This window comes from Brienomyrus brachyistius, unplaced genomic scaffold (genome assembly GCF_023856365.1).
Source record: "Brienomyrus brachyistius isolate T26 unplaced genomic scaffold, BBRACH_0.4 scaffold39, whole genome shotgun sequence".
In the NCBI taxonomy this organism is placed as follows: domain Eukaryota; kingdom Metazoa; phylum Chordata; class Actinopteri; order Osteoglossiformes; family Mormyridae; genus Brienomyrus; species Brienomyrus brachyistius.
Genome location: NW_026042314.1, coordinates 2,510,265 through 2,527,989, shown reverse-complemented (window position 1 = coordinate 2,527,989; position 17,725 = coordinate 2,510,265). Strand labels below are relative to the sequence as shown.

Below are 17,725 nucleotides of genomic sequence, written 5' to 3'. Positions count from 1 at the left end.
CCATCCCCAAGGAGCTGACTGGAAAGTCAGGTACAGATATAGTCCTCATTAACCAGCTAGTCGGTTACTAAACGTCGCCAAATAAGGTTGCCTTTTTCTATGATTTTTTTTTCAGTTAAATTGACATTAAACAAAGTAATCTGAGACCTGAGATATAACATTGGCAACAATGGTCATTTTTTACAATCATGGATATTTTAACATTGAGGACGTCTGTCTCGTCATTTTCACATAGAGGGAGTTTAATTGTTTTTATCTATGTCTGTGTGTCAACATATATCTATTTAGTTATGTCACTCAAATGTATGATTAGTATCGACATTTCGGTAGACTACTATGTTGTAATAAAACTGTATGGTCCTCTGGGAGTTGGGCAGTAGAAAGGAAATGTAAAGTATCAATAAGAAATACTATTAATGAAGTAGCCGCCCTATCCTTTTACTTTGTATGGAGTGTGCATACAAGACACAAATAATGCAGTTTTACTGTTATGTATATAATTTAAAAGGTATACTTGCCAGCAAAAGATTGAGTTAATAAAATTAAATGAAAAGTATTAAGACCCCTTGTCATTCATAGTATTGTAAACTTCTTAATTTTACAAAGACTTTTTTCCTATCATATTTTTAAGTTTTTTGAAGTTGATAATCTGGAAAACTGCTGCCTGGGATCAACTATCCATTCTTGACTCTTGGAATAGGAATTGAAGTCGAATAAAACAGCCTTACAGCACCCTCTTGTGACATACAGTAATATGGAAAACAGAACAATTACTAACTGAACGCAACATCCCCCCTTTACTTATGTATTCTTCTTCCTGCAGCAGCACTGTATTCTATAAAAGACACGCCTTACCTGTAACATTTCTTCCTTTAAGGTCACTACACCCCAGACAAAACAATAATGTAAGTTCAACAAAAAACATTTTGCTTGTGCCTTCCTGTAACTGCACAACCTTTTCACTATGAACTGCCTGTTTTGCTTCCAACAGAAATCAATTACAATTAGAAATGTTCCATTCACTGAGGACCACAGTAAGAGGATCTATGAACAACTGTTATATATTTTACACTGAATCTCTCTTTTCCTTTAAGGTATCTCTTTTTAACCAGAAAATCACGCTCAGAACATGCATTTCATTTCTTTGTTTAATTCTGTGAAGTTCCATAGTCCTTGAGCCGATGATGGTTTGTGTGCCCTGGCTGCACAGCTTCCAGTTCCTTAGGCCATTCCAAGCTCAACTGTTCTTTCAGGACCAGTCTTTGGCAGGGCTGGAAATTTAGGAAGTCCACTGGGTACTGAGGCCAAATGGGCAGCATGCCATGCTTTCCCGTCAGCCAGGATGGGCCTCGATGGGTGCAGAGAATTTCTAATGCCCTTTTTGCACATGCGCTGGTTTCCACAGCCGCACTCTGTGCCCTTCTCTGAATGAGGGAGTGCGAGCTCCCTGTCTTGCATCACAGTACTGTTTCATGCAAGGTTGGCAAAGAGACACCCAGCAATGCACTTTATTATCATGTCACTTAATTATCACTTATGCTTTGGAAGTAGAATAATTCAGAATAATTCAGAAGATGGATACAGATTTTCTCTTATTAAACAAGACACTGGCTCACTCATAATTGTCCAATAAGAGATAAGGAGCATTCCTATTGAACAATCATGACTTCTAGCTTAAGTTAACTCCGCTAACTGAGAAATCCTGCTTAGTGGAACACCTCCCTGGTCAGAAGAGAACAACTACAACAACCAAGAGTCACTACCTGGCTTCTGGTTATTGTGCATTAGCTCACAGCTCAGACTGGGAGTCATTTCATAATGAATCGACTCCTCAAGTCCAAGCCTTGCAGTGGACTGCAAAGCATCCAGGGACACTGCGCAGCACGTTAAAGGACAGCTCTTATGGAGTGACCACTAAACGTAAAAGTGGAAAAATAAATCATTTAAAAAATGTTAAATGAATAGTTAAGGAAGATGTAGCATTTGATTATGTCCATGCATTTTATAATCTATTCAGTACAGGATCATAGGGGAGTCACAATAGGACATACTGTAAGGAAGGGGAATATTCTGCCAAGAAGGTCAGTGCATCATAGGAGTCACTGACAGACACAGACACACACAGGCACAAGGAAACAAGCAGCAGAGCATGCATATTACATGCAGAGCCAACAAGCCTGTAGGACCTAAGAACAAACTTAGATTTGGGTTTAAAGTGTTCTATCTGGGATTTTCTTGCTGTTGGTACTACAGCCAGACACACAACAGTCTGTAGTCATGATCCTCGTTCCCCAGTAAAATACTCTTATTTTCTTTCATGCGTACTTTGACAAAGACATCAGCTTAATACAATGCACAAGGCTCACAAGTTGAAACTTCAAGAATAGGCACAGACCATGACATCACCTTAAAACCAGCTTGGAAGGTGATGAAATTGTAACCTGGCTGTCTTCATCGCCTGATTTAATCCCCATCATTAACTATGGGGCCTTAATGTAGCATAAGATTAACCACGATCACAAACATTACACTTCTCAGAGCGGCGTCTAGGAGGTTGTCCTAGGTGCTTGTGTGTGTGTGTGTGTGTGTGTGTGTGTGTGAACTGATACCAGGCTCATGATGGTCATTGACAAGAAAGGGCATTAAACTTGGCAAAAGGGACCGCAAAGAATGGCAGATTGTTATTCTTTATATAAATTCAATAACTAACTAAGTCTTCTTTTATTATTGCTTCTCTTAATAGAAAAGAGAGAAAAATCCATCAGTTTCTTTTGTTTTCATTTGTAACTAATTTTCTCTAAAAAAGAATTTACTTTTAGCAAGACAAAACTTCTGAATTCATTTTCTCAGTCTGTCAGTTTGCACACACACACACACAGAGTCAAATGCATTCATAAATGTATATATATAGTCAGGAGTGGTACTTTCACCACGATATGTCACCCATGTGCACTGTCTTCGAGTAGTGAACCAGTTTTCAATACAATGGTTAAAAAGGCTGTTACGATCCTCAGTCTAGGGTTGAGGACCGCCAGAAAGGTAAAGGGAAAGGAGAGGGGAAAACGAGACAACCAGGGTATGGGAAAAGGGAACACGGGACACAAAGGGATCTATTTTTGTATTTTTTTTATGTTTATTCACAAAGACTTTCACACACAATAGGGCAACAGACTTCGGGAGTGACACCGCCAAAACAATAAACAAAACACCACTAACGAACACGTCCCAAACTAAGCTAACTCTAAACGAAAAGAAAATGACACAGACTAATCCTAACTCCCTAACCAAAACACAGAATAAGCAACACGTACGCAAAACAAAACAGCCGTCACTCCCTACGCACTTAACAGAAACCAACATACAGAACACCAAAGCCGAAACACAGTATCCGAGGGGCGAAGCAAGAGAGGAGTCAGGAGGAAGGCAATAGATCACAAACCAGAAAGCAGTCAAAACCAAAGGCAAAGGTACAGAGGGATAAGGCAAGAGACGAAAACCAGAAAACCAAAACTGTCATACACGATCAATCAAAAGAACACAAGCAAACCAATAACGCAACAACCAACTGTGAGCAGAGCTGCCGCTACTCTCCCGCCACGGCCTTTTAAATCATAAATGCGGAAGTAGCGTATAGCTCGGGGCGTGGCCAGGTCCGGGAGGCGGAGACGAAGGCAGCCGGACAACGATCAGGACAATCCCCCCCCAAACCTTACGGCACGTAACAAGGCTCAAACCTTCAGTGCCTCGTTGTGCCATCTCTACCAGTGTTTTTTTTAACAGGGAAAATACAACTTGTATGCTGGCCTTAGAAGCACAACTTAAAAGAATAGCTGCCATGCTTCTGCCTAGCATGGCAGAGAGAGTAAAATGGTATGGGACTGCATTGGTGCTGGTAAGGTGGGTGATTTACACAGAGTACAAGGTGCAATGAACCAGCAAGGTTACCGCTCTGTTTTACAACTCATGCCACCCTCTGTGATCAGCACTTCTATCAAGCAGCAAGGCTGATTCAAAGCACACTGGTGAAAGATGAGGAATCCAGAGAACTGTCCTGCTTGACTGGCCTACAGAATCATCACATCTCCAGCCTATCAAGCTCATGTGAGACCAGCTTCACCGTGAGGTCAGAGAAAATACCAAGCCAGTCCCACCTCTGGGAATAGCAGGATTGAAATTTCCCCTAATATTGTCATAAACGGACAGCTCTAATGGCAAAGGACTGCAAAGCTGTAATTGCTGCAAATATAGTTTTCATACAGTTTGATTAATTGAAAATGAAGATGAAACTTATTGCAATATTTATTATATCACAAAGCAGAAGGCAGCAGGGAAAAGTAAAAAAAGAATCACCCCAGATGGGACTTAAAACCACGATATCCAGCTCAGAAAGTCAGGGCCGTGGGCATTTGGCCAGTGGGGCAACCGGCAGACCTGAGCTTACGACCGGGACACTTGACTCACAATGGAAGCTCAGCAAATTATAAGCAAGCCTGCAAAAGTGACATGAATGGATCTGTGTAATCTATGGTAAAATGTATGTTGGGGCCGAGACATTAACACTCACAGTCCAGGAGAAGATGACATCCATCACTGGATCTCACTCAAATGCGCTCATCGAGTTTCCGCTATGCCTTTGGCATTTAATGTTTGTACTTAGCTATAGAGTGGCAGGAACACAAATGAATGGGAAGTTTTTTTTAAAAAAATGCATTACAGCAATACGTCACACATGACTATGTAAGGGAATAGATGAAACCCTGCATACATCACTATACTAGTGCAATTCAGTACAAAGTGCACTGACATGATTCATATGATTTCTGGTTTGTTTGGAAAATTTAGGTCCACCATAAGCTATGTGTTTTATTTATGATGCACATTGATGACACTATTTGGCTGACACAATATCAAACTTATTTTATAATTTTAAAGGTTTAAATACAATTCTGGGTGTTGGACATCCTGCCAGCCTTCCCCTCAAGAGAGAGTAAACGACTTCAGGGCATTACAAAGGTCCAGAATGGATTTATCATTTACAGATGTCTTCTCTGGCCGTCGTGACCAGTATCTCACTCTGGACCAGTGGTGGATCTCGTACTCAGGCACAGAGAATGGGTCCTTCCGCCCCGTGGATCTCCTCAGCCACTGATTCCCTCCAAGCTGATGGGGTAACTATGGTTGGCAGAACTGGGGTTTGCTGTTCACTGTCATCCGCTTGACATTGATGGACCACTTGCTGAGGCTGAGGATGGTGGTCTTTACGTATCCTCACTGTTAGGCCTCTGCACACCCATTTCTTTTGCTGACCTGTTGCACAGAAACATTTCATAGTAAACTGTAACATGATTACAGCAATTATTTCAATGTTGTTCAGTCAGTGAGAATCATTTACATAGTAGGGAGCAGATAAGTAAGAAGGGAGGTGGTGCTGCAGAATATGTAAAAGAAAACTTGCAGGCAAGGGAGCTCACTGATAAAAATATAGCTAGAGAAGCTACAGCGCCCTCCACAATTATTGGCAGCCCTTGTAAATATTTGTGTTAGGTTGAAGAAACAGTTGTTAATCATTTCTGTATGATCAGCAATGAGTGTAAATATATATGTATACGTTATTTCTTATCTTCCAGCCACATACTCTTAGCTATTGTACTCTAAGTAGGTGGCTAACAGCTGCCTACTTAGATAAGAATCTCACTTCCCTCTCTTGCGCCCCCCATTGACTATAAATAAAGAAGCCAAGGGGAACCACCCTTTGTAACACATTCTGCTGTAGTTTGCATTGCAGAGAGTGTGGGTACCCTTGCAAGTAAAACTGTAACCTGTGTGTGTCTCATGAATGTGGAGTTGGGGTGGAAACGCCGGGCGCTTTCCCCAACACCTCTAGACCTCTGAAGGTTTGCTGTACTATCTGCCATGTAATGAGCCTCCGTCACCCGTTCACATATTTCCCTACAGTTTTGGAGATGCTGTGACCGAATCATCAAGCCATCACAACTTGGCCCTTGTCAACTCAAATCTTTAGGCTTGTCCACTTTTCTGCATCCCAGTATATCCTACACATTGTTTATTTGCTGCCTAATAGGTCCCACCTACTAGCAGGTGCCACTATTACCAGGTAATCAATATTATTCACCTGTTAGTGGGCGCAGTGTTTGACAAATATAGTTTAAAATATCAGTCATTTAACCTAATTCCGAAATATTAAATGTGGAATGGAAATAATGGAAGCTATTGCTTGTGTGGAGTGAACTGAACTTAATTTTGAACAATGTTTCAAATTGCTACATACTTGAAATGTTTGTGGTTTCTTGTAGAAAGAACAGAAGCACTTGAGGTTTGCCTCCAGGACATCACACCTCCTATTAAGCGCCTTTACAAAGTAAGTAATTTCCTTGAAATATCATCAAAATATTTTTTTTCTGGACAGCTCTAAGACTGGGTTTCCGTGGGACATTATTAGGATTAGAAGTAATTAAACCAATTTGGTTTTACATAGCATTAAAAATGGTTTAATTGACAAACAACGCCTTAAATGGCTTTAAAAAGCATGACGTTTTATTGTCATGTACATTAAACATTTAATATACACACAGGACCAGTTGGCTAAATTCTCCAACCTGTGATTGGCTGGTTTGTGATGCTTGTGGATATCACTGTGCTCTCAGAATGGAGTCACAAATATACCAGTGTAAAATATACGGTGTTAAGGGGGAATTTGCTTCTGGGTTAATTAGTGACAATTGCAAATGTTTTGTGTTGATTCTTCAGCTTCATATACAGATTCGCAGATTCATAATTACCACAGAAGGGGAAGTAAAGTCTGTTCTATTTAAAAGCCCGACATGTTAAATTACTGCAGGGCACATTAACCTGTCCACAGTGCCTGTTGTATGAGAGCATCATGATTATTAATAATATACACTGTATTTCAAAAGGACCTGTGGGATTAAAACTGAGGGTTATTAAGACACACCTTGCTTATACCTCTATACCACTGTGAGTCCAAGTCCTCACCCAGCATTTACTGACACAGGTTAATGTAAAGAAACATCAGCACATTTTAACATGGCCACGATTCCATCTTTAGCAAATACCTTATATATATAACATAATATGGATTTGCAGACACCCTCAAAAACCCTGTAATAACAAGAATAAGGCTATATAAACTCTTTCACTGGCTGGTTTGTTTTTTATCTCATACATCTTACTGACTGATCCGAATGTCAATACATTTTGATGTACAAGTTGTAGTAATTGCATGTTTGAAGAAGCTCCATCCTCCTAATATTTTTTTCTTCTTTACCATTATAGGCAGGAGAAAGAGTGAAATGGAGGAAAAAATACATAGATGGGTCAAGTAAGCAGCAGGAGCAAAGAGCAGAAGAGGAAATAGGAAAGAAGAAGGGAGAGGAAAAGAGAGAGAGAGGAGAGAAGACAGATGAGGAGGGAAAAGCAGTGGAAGAAGGAAGCAACAAACATAAACTTATAGCCCAGCGAAGGTTTTCCAAGCGCAAGGGAGAAAGCGGCCGGTAAAAGGAAGGAAGCAACAAACGTAAAGGAGGAAGAGGCTATGAAGACGGAACTTATAGCCCAGCGAAGGCTTTCCAAGCCCAAGGGGACAAGCAGCCGGTAAAAGGAAGGAAGCTTTTCTCATTGTAATTCATTCATGCATGATAATAAAACAATACGTTTGTCATACTGGTTTGTGATTTATCATGCTTTATTTTTACATAAACATTTGAGCACACAATTAAAATTAAGTGGCGATATAAGGATATTTTAAGTGCTTAAGAACTTAAAACAATCTTAAATAATCCCTTAATTAATAAAAATTAATGGGTGAAATAAAGAATTTTAATGGTTTGTGGACCCCTATAATAATATTAAACTCCCTTTATTAGAATTGAGGGCAGATGTAAGTAATTTTAAGTAGTAATGGAACCTTGCAATTCTCTTAAACTGCCCCTTAATTAATCAGAATTAAAGGGCAATGTTATGTAATTACAGACCTTGAAACAATCTTAAATTGCCCCTTAATTTATAAAAAAGGGGTGAAATAAGGATTTTTTGAGAGTAAATTTAAGAGGCAAATTTGAAAAAGTAAGGAGGAAATTCAGTAGTTTTACCCCTTGATTGGCCTTAATCTGTGCACCTTTTCCCTTAATTTCCCTTAATTTCACATATAGCAATAATTAAGGACAAAATTAACGTAATTTCGTAGTGTAAGTACGTGTAAGTACGTAGTGTAAGAAATAGTAAAACACTTACTAACTGGTAATGCACGTAAGCATTACGTTAAATGAACACTTTACCTGTTACTTACCAGAATATTCTCCTATACGTTCGCCAAATGACAGCAGGCAGAAACACACCGGAGTTAAACTTACGCCGCGTTATTTACCGGCACTTCTAACACTATTTGCGGCCATTAACTCATAGGTGGCAATAACACTGAAATGACTCTTTCTGCGTCAAAATAAGGTGATACTGTGATTTTGATACTTTATCATTTCCTTTAACTTAACCGTATCTTTTCCTCCGTCTCTGCTTATTGATATTTAGGAGAGTGTCAGATATAAATTAACGATGCAAAATTATCAAACCACAGACACGACACTGAAGAGATGACAAAGACACAGTTTGAAAAGTAAGTATATGTTTTATTGTAAAGCTCTTATCTTATTTTAACTTAGCCTATCATATGATATTTTAACTTATTGTCTATCTTATTGTATTTTAACTTATCATATGTTAACTTAGCCTATCTCATCCTATCCTATCTGACATCTATAATAATACTTAAACAGTATCTCTATTATCCTTCCTACCCCGGCCATAACCCACAAGTCCGTCAGGAACAATGTCTCTGTCCTTCCTCCGTCCCTGGCCATAACCCATAAGTCCACGTATTCTTGTCTGGAGTTGCTGCTCCACCGATGGCTGACGCTGCCCCTGGCCTCTCTCTGCTCGCAGGGCGCAGGAGCCGTTGCTGTCTGTCCGATGGAGGAACTTCAGCTGGGGCCTCTTCCTGGTCGCTCCTGCTTCCTCCAGGGGGGGTGGCCTGTCCCTCGCGCTCCATGGACGACTCCTCTGGCCACGGAAACTTTCTTCGGTTCCAGTCTGGGACAGCCGATTGTTAAAACAAGGAAAGATGATTGATATAACACATTTTAAGCTCGAATTAAAGTGTTCTAATAAGGTCTCTTAAGCCAGTGCTTTACCTTCGGTATGTAAGACACCCTCCATGTCGATCCGGGCTTGTCCGTGTCATCCTTCTTAATGATCTTCACCATCTCCACGCTCTCGCCGATGTTCTTCTCCAGTGCCTCGTTTTTTGGGGAAAAAGTTCCCCCTTCCTTGGGTGTTATTTTAACTTTGATTTTAATTTTAATTTTAATCTTAACAACTTTAATTTCTTGCTTGTCCATTTTTTTAAATGCTGTGAGTTTTCGAAATGCAAACTGTCTCTCAGATGATCGTAAGAAGTTTGAGAAGATAAGTACATGTGATTCAAAAGTAACCAAGCTGTTGTCACGGACGCCTATTCGTACCATAACAGACGATGCGATCCTCTGCAGCTCGTCGGTGACTTTCGGCCGCGTTCGGCTCCGACTGACCGGTCGTAGGTCCGATTCGGCTGTAAGCAGGTTGCCAACTCTGACGCATCTGGCGCGAGACTCGGGCTTTCAGACTCAAACGCACACAGCAATAAATCTTATGGAGAATCTCTATTAATCCATTTAAAACCTAAAACTGGCTACATCAAAAGTGTTTGGGCAGTTTGCAAATCCTGAAGACTATTTACAAGGTAACAAAACCGTTATATAAATGTGAATACGTATGTAGACTTGTCTCGAATTGAAAATCTCACGCCAACCAGCTGACCAAAGTTGGCAACCCTGCGTAAATTGACCCTTTATTTTATATGCAAACATGATCATATGCAGGGGGCACATAACTGGTATGAAAGTACTTATTCGCCGTTTAAACCGATACGCGCGGTAATGTTTTGTAGCAGCACAAATACGTGTTTATTTTATGTACATTCGCAATGTTATGACAAGAAATCATTGTGCATTTTAGCCTTCATGCCGCAGACGAAGTACAAATTAGCCACATAAATGTTAAGATGCAGGGTAATTTCTTTTCATAACAACGTGAATGCACATAAAATAAATGGTACGCATTTGCGCTGCTACAACAAGGAGTTGCCGCGAGTGTACAGGGAATGCGTATTTGCGTACCATGCAGTTATGTGATCCTGATCATATGTATAGCATATTGTACAATAAATGCTATGACATTTAAGTTGTATTGTTGGATCTTTTTTAATCATAATTTTCTTCGTTCATTCCTGCCGACAGTTGGGGCAGAGACTGTCATATGCTCTGGGTAACACTCACAGCCAGACGCGGCCTAACAGTAAAACATTTAGAAATGTGACAAAAGGTCTTCTGTTTGTCCATTTATTCCTACATAGAGTTTTAATCCCGTTTACATGAAAAGCTGTACTTTTTGTGTCCCTGACTATTCCAAATTTCTTTTTGCAGCAAACTGACAAACCGAATAAGCCCAGGACACTGGAAAATACTTGAAAAACATGGTAAAGTGGATTTCAGCATTTTCTGTCGTCACATTTGTATTAGAATTGTAACAAATGTCTTCGTTAGTACTATATTGTATTTCGCAGGATGTTCCTTGACAGATTGGTTCTGTGGACTGTGGTGTGTTCATGTTGATTGTTGTCACGTCACGGATCGGGGAAGCAGGAGCCGGAAGACGGAGAATCGGGAAACAGGATTTATTGGGGAAACCAGCTAGGAACACGGAATAATAGAAGTAGCGACTTAAATGACATGATTGGGGAAACATATTTTGAAGCGGAGTTAAATACATAGGACTAATGAAAACAACTGGAAACAGCGAATGACATCGGGATTCCACACGAGGTTAACGAGGGGGCGTGGCACACGGGAGGAGCGGACAAGCGGCGCATTACAATTGTAAGACAGACCACCTTGAATTGTTGGACTTGTAATACAGAGAATATATTGAAGTATTCCCCTCTCCCCTCCGTTTTATCAGTATGCACTCTGCATGGCCTTGGTGTGTCTTGAGTATTACAAAATGCACCATGAACTGTCTATATTATATGTCTATATTATATTTTTATTTATGTCATAATATGTGAATTTGATCTGTTGTTTTTCAGTGAGTTGCAGGGATTTGACAAAAACATCCTTTTAGAAATGCGTGAGGAAGTAAGTTCTTTTCTTTTTGACAAGTAGTGTATCTGTCAGGTCACACAACAGAGAAATTAAATATTTTATTTCACTCCTCAGGGTCAAGACTCTGGTCTCCAGCTCACCGCTCTCTCTTACATTTCCATGGCCATTTTGTCCGATAGTATTATTGGATTTTTCTATGCTATATATATATATTTTATGTTTAGTTATTCTGTGCTCCATAATTATAAATAATAGTTTATTTTCCTTGTGACGTGTCTGTGCTTAATAGTATTAAATAAGAGTTTAAACAATTACAGTTTCCTCAGTAATGTATCTCATGAACTGATACTTCCCCAACAAAACCCATGCATGCATTCAAGTCTCTGTCATGGTTTGTACATAATATTTGCAACAACCATTATGAAATTTTTGCAGAATATGTACTACAAGCCTCTCCAATTGCAGCCACACCCATATCCAAACTCACATATAAGGTATATTTGTATATGTGTGTTTCCAAGGTACCAACATTCCTACAGAACCATGTTACATAATATATCCAAATATAGGGAATTTCAGCGTGAGCCCTGATGCATTATGCATACTGCTTTCAAATCTGTGATCAAAGCACTGACTGCAAAAAACATGGAGACCATAACGTCTCTAAAAGGTGAAAACTCTACATGTCAAGCGCCCCCTACTGGCTGGCTGCAGTACCATTATTAGCACCACCCATCCCCATGTGTTTCAGTGGTAAGAGGCGATTTTCCACATCACTTTCATGTCTTTCCATCCACATAATGACAAACCATTTCTTCTCAATGTATTATTAGCTATGTAATGAATGTAATCCGAAAATGAACGTCACTAATATTATTATTACAATTAATTTGCATATTTTGAAAATCTATACTTTTCTTCAAGACAAAGTGCAGCTTCTATCCCAAGCACAATCCACATTATTACTTAAAAGCTTATTGACCCCCTGATTCTGGTATCACTTACTTTTCAGTATTTTCAAGTAAACATTATATGTGCTGTATTTGTATGATGAAACCAATCCTTGAGTCCAATACAAAATAACTGAAATAAACACACAGTGATTCAAACTTCTGCATTTTTTAATTTTGTTTTGTCTTTCAATAAAAGCTGAAAAGGCTAAAAAGTAAATGCTGGTGTTATCAAAAACTATGTCATATAACTATATTCCAGATTTATTACAGCCAAACACATCTCGGAGCTCCGAGGAACCTCCTTCTCCTTACATTTGGGGAAGATGGTGGCGCAGGAGGTAGTGCTGTCGTTTAGCAACCAGAGAGTTGCAGGTTCGAGCCCTGGTTTCTCGTGACCCCATCAAAGTGTCCTTGAGCAAGACACTGAACCCAAAATTGCTCCCGGCATGCAGGTTGGCGCCTTGCATGGCAGCCTCCGCCACCGGTGTGTGGATGGGTGAATGTGAGGCATGAATTGTAAAGCGCTTTCAGTTCTCATAAAAGTAGAAAAGCACATTTATCATGTGTGTTTTGGATTTGGATTGTATTGGTGTGTAGTCAATCGCTCATGTACATGCTCAATCGCAGTAACATTTTCACAGGAATTTGGGAGGTTGAAGTGCTAATTCTATGGGGGTGTATTCAGTGGGAAAGGTGTGTATGTAGGGCATGTCCCCCCCCCCCCCCCCCCCCCCCTTCGTGGTATTAGATATTCTGTTTCCCCCCCCCGTGTGTTAAGTACTGGGTTTGCTCTTGCGTGTTTAATAAAAGATTGTACTACACTGCTTGTCCTGGCATATTGCCTGTGGTTTGAGGGGAAGTTAATCTGTGTGTGTGACCGTGAGTGACGCGACATGTGTGCTACAGTATACATCCAGTATGTAACTGTATAAAGTAAAACTCACTGTATAATATAAAATGCAAATGGATACTGTAATATGAAGCATTGCAGTAAGAGGACAATATTACAGTACAGGGCACATTGTTGGATTACATACCTGTTGGCTCTATGAAATGTTTGAATGGTTGAGGACATGGTTGTTCTCCCATCATTCGGCCAACCAGCCTCAGCCATTGTAAGGCCATGATTGTGGACCTAAATATATATATACAGTACTGTGCAAAAGTCTTAGGCAGGCAAAGAAGGCAGGCACCTCATACAGCTAGTCAATCTCTCACTGACTTTTTGAACCAATATATTTAATTATTTAATTGAGCTGTTGGTGAAATTTAACAAAATCGTGGAACGGCTGATGTGCCCCTGAAGACAAGTTTGGGAACTGAAGCGGTGTTCATCTAGCCATCCAACTAGATATCAGTAACTTTTTAGAAAACAGAAGAAATTATTACTAGTTTTTATTGTGTTACTCTTAATTTGCACACATTCTAATATTAAATTGTATTTTTTGTTCTAAGCCAAAGTGCACTTGCTACCCAGATAAACAGCTTTAAACATTTCTTTGGACTGCCTAAGACTTTTGCACAGTACTGTACTGTATATGGTAATGCTAAATTGATAACTCCTATCAGTGTTGTGTTTATGGGAAATATGCAAAATTTGCTGATGCAGTCTTCTCAGTTGCCCCTTTATCCACCTTACTTACTGTTGCTATGCCTGCTATGTGCTCACTCTGCGTGCCTTAATTATATTATGGGGTTTTATTATTAATTTATTCATAATCATTGTTATTTTTTCAACCTCTGTGTGGTCATAATATTTTGGGTTTTATAGTTACAGTCATGTGGATTAATCTATTTTCTCTGTGTTTTACCATGAAGAACAAGGTGTGACAGGGGATGATTTTGTGGACATTGGGGAGCAAGATGTTTACCTTTTGTTCCCCAAAAACCTCAGACTGAGGAAATCCCTAATTTCCATTTTAAAACTAAAGGCAGGTAAACTGTCTGTTTGATAGCAAGCTCTGTGTTTTTTGTGGTTTCACAGACATACTGCTGTCAGGTCATGGTTACAGAATATATCATATTTAGTTTCATGATCTTTCCCTCAATCAGTCTGGAGTGGAAGCAGAAGACTTCCTAAAAAATAAGCAGGGAAATCAGCGGCAACACCTGAACAAAAGAGATTCAGTGTAAGTATCACACAGTCCTGGAAATAGAAACTAAAGTGGACAGAGCTGTTAGAACACAGACAGTGCAGGTGGAAGTAGAATCAGCAGAATAAGTGGTTCTCACATCAGAAATACTGCTACCATTCATTCTGCTCATTCTATGTCCACCTGCACTCCTCTCTATTCTAACGTTTTTGGTGCAAAACTGATATCTTTCTTTTATCTACACGTCTCCACCAGGCTGTTGTAAGATCATCCCTGGGTGCATCAAAAATGTGGACCACTGCCTGCAAGGGAGCGGAAATTGACTGGAACCCTGTCATAAGCAAAGTCTGTACCTCATAAAACTGTTTAAAATCAATATTTCTAATCAAATAGTTTAATTTCTCTATTTTACTTTTTTACCACATAAAGCCCAATGAGGGCTTAAATTTTCAATCACCAAATAAAGTGTTTTAACAGAATATTTCATGTAATTTCAAGGTCACAGCAGAGTTGCCCTGCAGCCTCGTCGGCAAAGAGCAGGAAATTCTGAAAAAAGCCTTAAAAATGCTCCTAAACAGGAGGGAGGACCTCCGAAGGTCAGGAAAGGTAATACATACTGTACATAGGGAACCTGCAAGCAAGTTAAAATTATTCAAGGGCCTTGCAATCAAATTAAATCATGAATGTAATGTCCGGAATACAGACCTAGTCAGCCAAGGCTGAATAATGTTCCTGTTCATGTTCTGCTTCACTTTCCTGGCTTCTCATGTCGTGGCAAAACTTCATTTCTACTGATTCCATTGTCTAGAAGAGAGAAGGACTTCAGCTTCACTCCAACGGTATGTAGCTTTTCTGTATTTATACCTTATCATTGTGTAATATATATAGTCATACATTTCATAATTTAGCTTCTAAAATATTGTGCAATCACCAGCCCAATTGATTTTTTTGCCATCTTAATCCTCTCAGGATCAGTACAGTATATGTGCAAACATATTTTATGTGTTTACAGACGTGTAAGACTAATGAAAAAAGGTGGGAGAACAGTGGCCCTTGGAGGTAAAATGTGTTTTTACATTTTCCCAGTGCTGCTGCATGATTCACTGTACTGCAGTGTCAGGTTTCCCATTGCTCAGCACACCTAATTTGGCTAAAGAACTTGATGATGTTACGATGATCAGTGTGTTGGCCAGTGAAACTGACAATGTGCTGAATTTTGGGAAATTTTGAAATGTATTATAAACACAGTATATTAATCTGCACAATGTAGCAAAACAGTCTGAAACGTAACTGAGATACAGAGGTTATACACTGATCAGCCATAACATGTGAAGCGAATAACATTGATTATTTGGTTACAGTGGCATCTGGCTGTGGGGGGGTTATATTAGGCAGCAGGTGGATGCTTTGTCCTTGAAGCTGATGTGTTGGAAGCAGAAACAATGTGCAAGTGTAAGGATGGGAGTGACTTTGATATGGGCCATTTGGTGATGGCTAGAGAGCTGGATCATAACCCCCAGCTCTTGTGAGATGGTCCTGCAGTGGTCAGCAGGTTCATGGTGGGGCCCAGGCTCACCTTTGCCGCCAAAATAGCCATGACTCATCAGGGCGTGGATTCCTCTAGACCTCTGAAGGTTTGCTGTACTATCTGACATGTAATGAGCCTCCGTCACCCGTTCATGTATTTCCCTACAGTTTTGGAGATGCTGTGACCGAATCATCAAGCCATCACAACTTGGCCCTTGTCACTCAAATCTTTAGGCTTGTCCACTTTTCTGCATCCCAGTATATCCTACACATTGTTTATTTGCTGCCTAATAGGTCCCACCTACTAGCAGGTGCCACTATTACCAGGTAATCAATATTATTCACCTGTTAGTGGGCGCAGTGTTTGACAAATACAGTTTAAAATATCAGTCATTTAACCTAATTCTGAAATATTAAATGTGGACTGGAAATAATGGAAGCTATTGCTTGTGTGGAGTGAACTGAACTTAATTTTGAACAATGTTTCAAATTGCTACATACCTGAAATGTTTGTGGTTTCTTGTAGAAAGAACAGAAGCACTTGAGGTTTGCCTCCAGGACATCACACCTCCTATTAAGCACCGTTACAAAGTAATTTCCTTGAAATATCATCAAAATATTTTTTTTCTGGACAGCTCTAAGACTGGGTTTCCGTGGGACATTATTAGGATTAGAAGTAATTAAACCAATTTGGTCTTACATAGCATTAAAAATGGTTTAATTGACAAACAACGCCTTAAATGGCTTTAAAAAGCATGACGTTTTATTGTCATGTACATTAAACATTTAATATACACACAGGACCAGTTGGCTAAATTCTCCAACCTGTGATTGGCTGGTTTGTGATGCTTGTGGATATCACTGTGCTCTCAGAATGGAGCAGTGTTGTGCAAGTTCACACTTTTCATGATCTAGTTCAAAGTTCAGTTCATACATGCTCAAAGTGAACTGTTCACATTCATAGCTCACAATTTAAATTTTTGAACTAGTTCAAAGTTCAGTTCATTTTATTTTTAGGTGCAATATATAGTCTAAATCAAAATTTATTTTGTTTTAACATACATCTATAACCTACCTACATTCTTGCATATATGGACATGTATAGACAAAGGACACAAAATATTATTCTTATTCATGGTTTATTTATCTCTTGCCCCAATACTAGACAAGGGAAGGAAAAGAAAAGTACTGTAAACACATATCGGCATCACATCCATCTCAAATGAAAACTAGACAGAACAGAATATTTATTATTCAGCAAAATATCTCTTTAGTTTTTAGTTTTTTAAAAAAAAAAAATACTCTCACGCTTCTTGAAGGTGTGTGGCACCATCTCACTGAACTATTAAAAATAAAAACTTTCACATACAGAAGCCATTGTTGTAGTAAGTAATGAACACTCCACAGACCATGCCTACGGCTTCAGTCCAAACTGTTTTTTGTTCACGTTTAACAGCAGTTGCTTTTCAAAGTTGGCATCTCCCAATCGGTTTCTCCTGGGCCTAAATATCTGGCCACCAGTATTGAAGAGTCTCTCCACTGGAGCACTTGATGGGATTGCTGTGTTATATTTGATGAAGAGCTTCTTCAGTTTGGGCAGCAGCATGTATTCAGTAAACTCGTCAGTGGTTGGGGCGTCCAGATAGATGTCCACCTCAGACTTATTGACAGCTGATGGGCTTTGCTTGAACTTAAAAAAGGATGAAGCACTCTTTTTCCCCTCAAGGTCATCAGGGGGTTAAAATAAAGGTTTGGATGAGGGGGCGGCATGCCGTCAGACCTGGTGTAGCTGTAGGCTTTGAACTCTCATCCAACAGACCATCCAAATCATTTTTCAATTGCACAATGGTAGGAGCCAGGTAGCTGAGGAATGTGTTTTTTTCCCCCTGAAGGATGTTCAGAGCACATGTCAAGGGACCCA

At 39.6% G+C, this 17,725-nt stretch overlaps 1 protein-coding gene and 1 long non-coding RNA gene across 2 annotated transcripts in view; one reads left to right on the top strand and one right to left on the bottom strand.

Moving 5' to 3' along the window:
- LOC125722469 (NACHT, LRR and PYD domains-containing protein 12-like) overlaps positions 1–17,725 on the bottom strand; it is a 250,587-nt gene that overhangs the window by 54,501 nt on the left and 178,361 nt on the right. The window lies entirely within an intron of this gene.
- LOC125722545 (uncharacterized) lies at positions 10,582–11,453 on the top strand. The gene is made up of 3 exons (XR_007386458.1): positions 10,582–10,606; positions 11,216–11,264; positions 11,346–11,453. It is a non-coding gene; the product is annotated as an uncharacterized LOC125722545 (long non-coding RNA).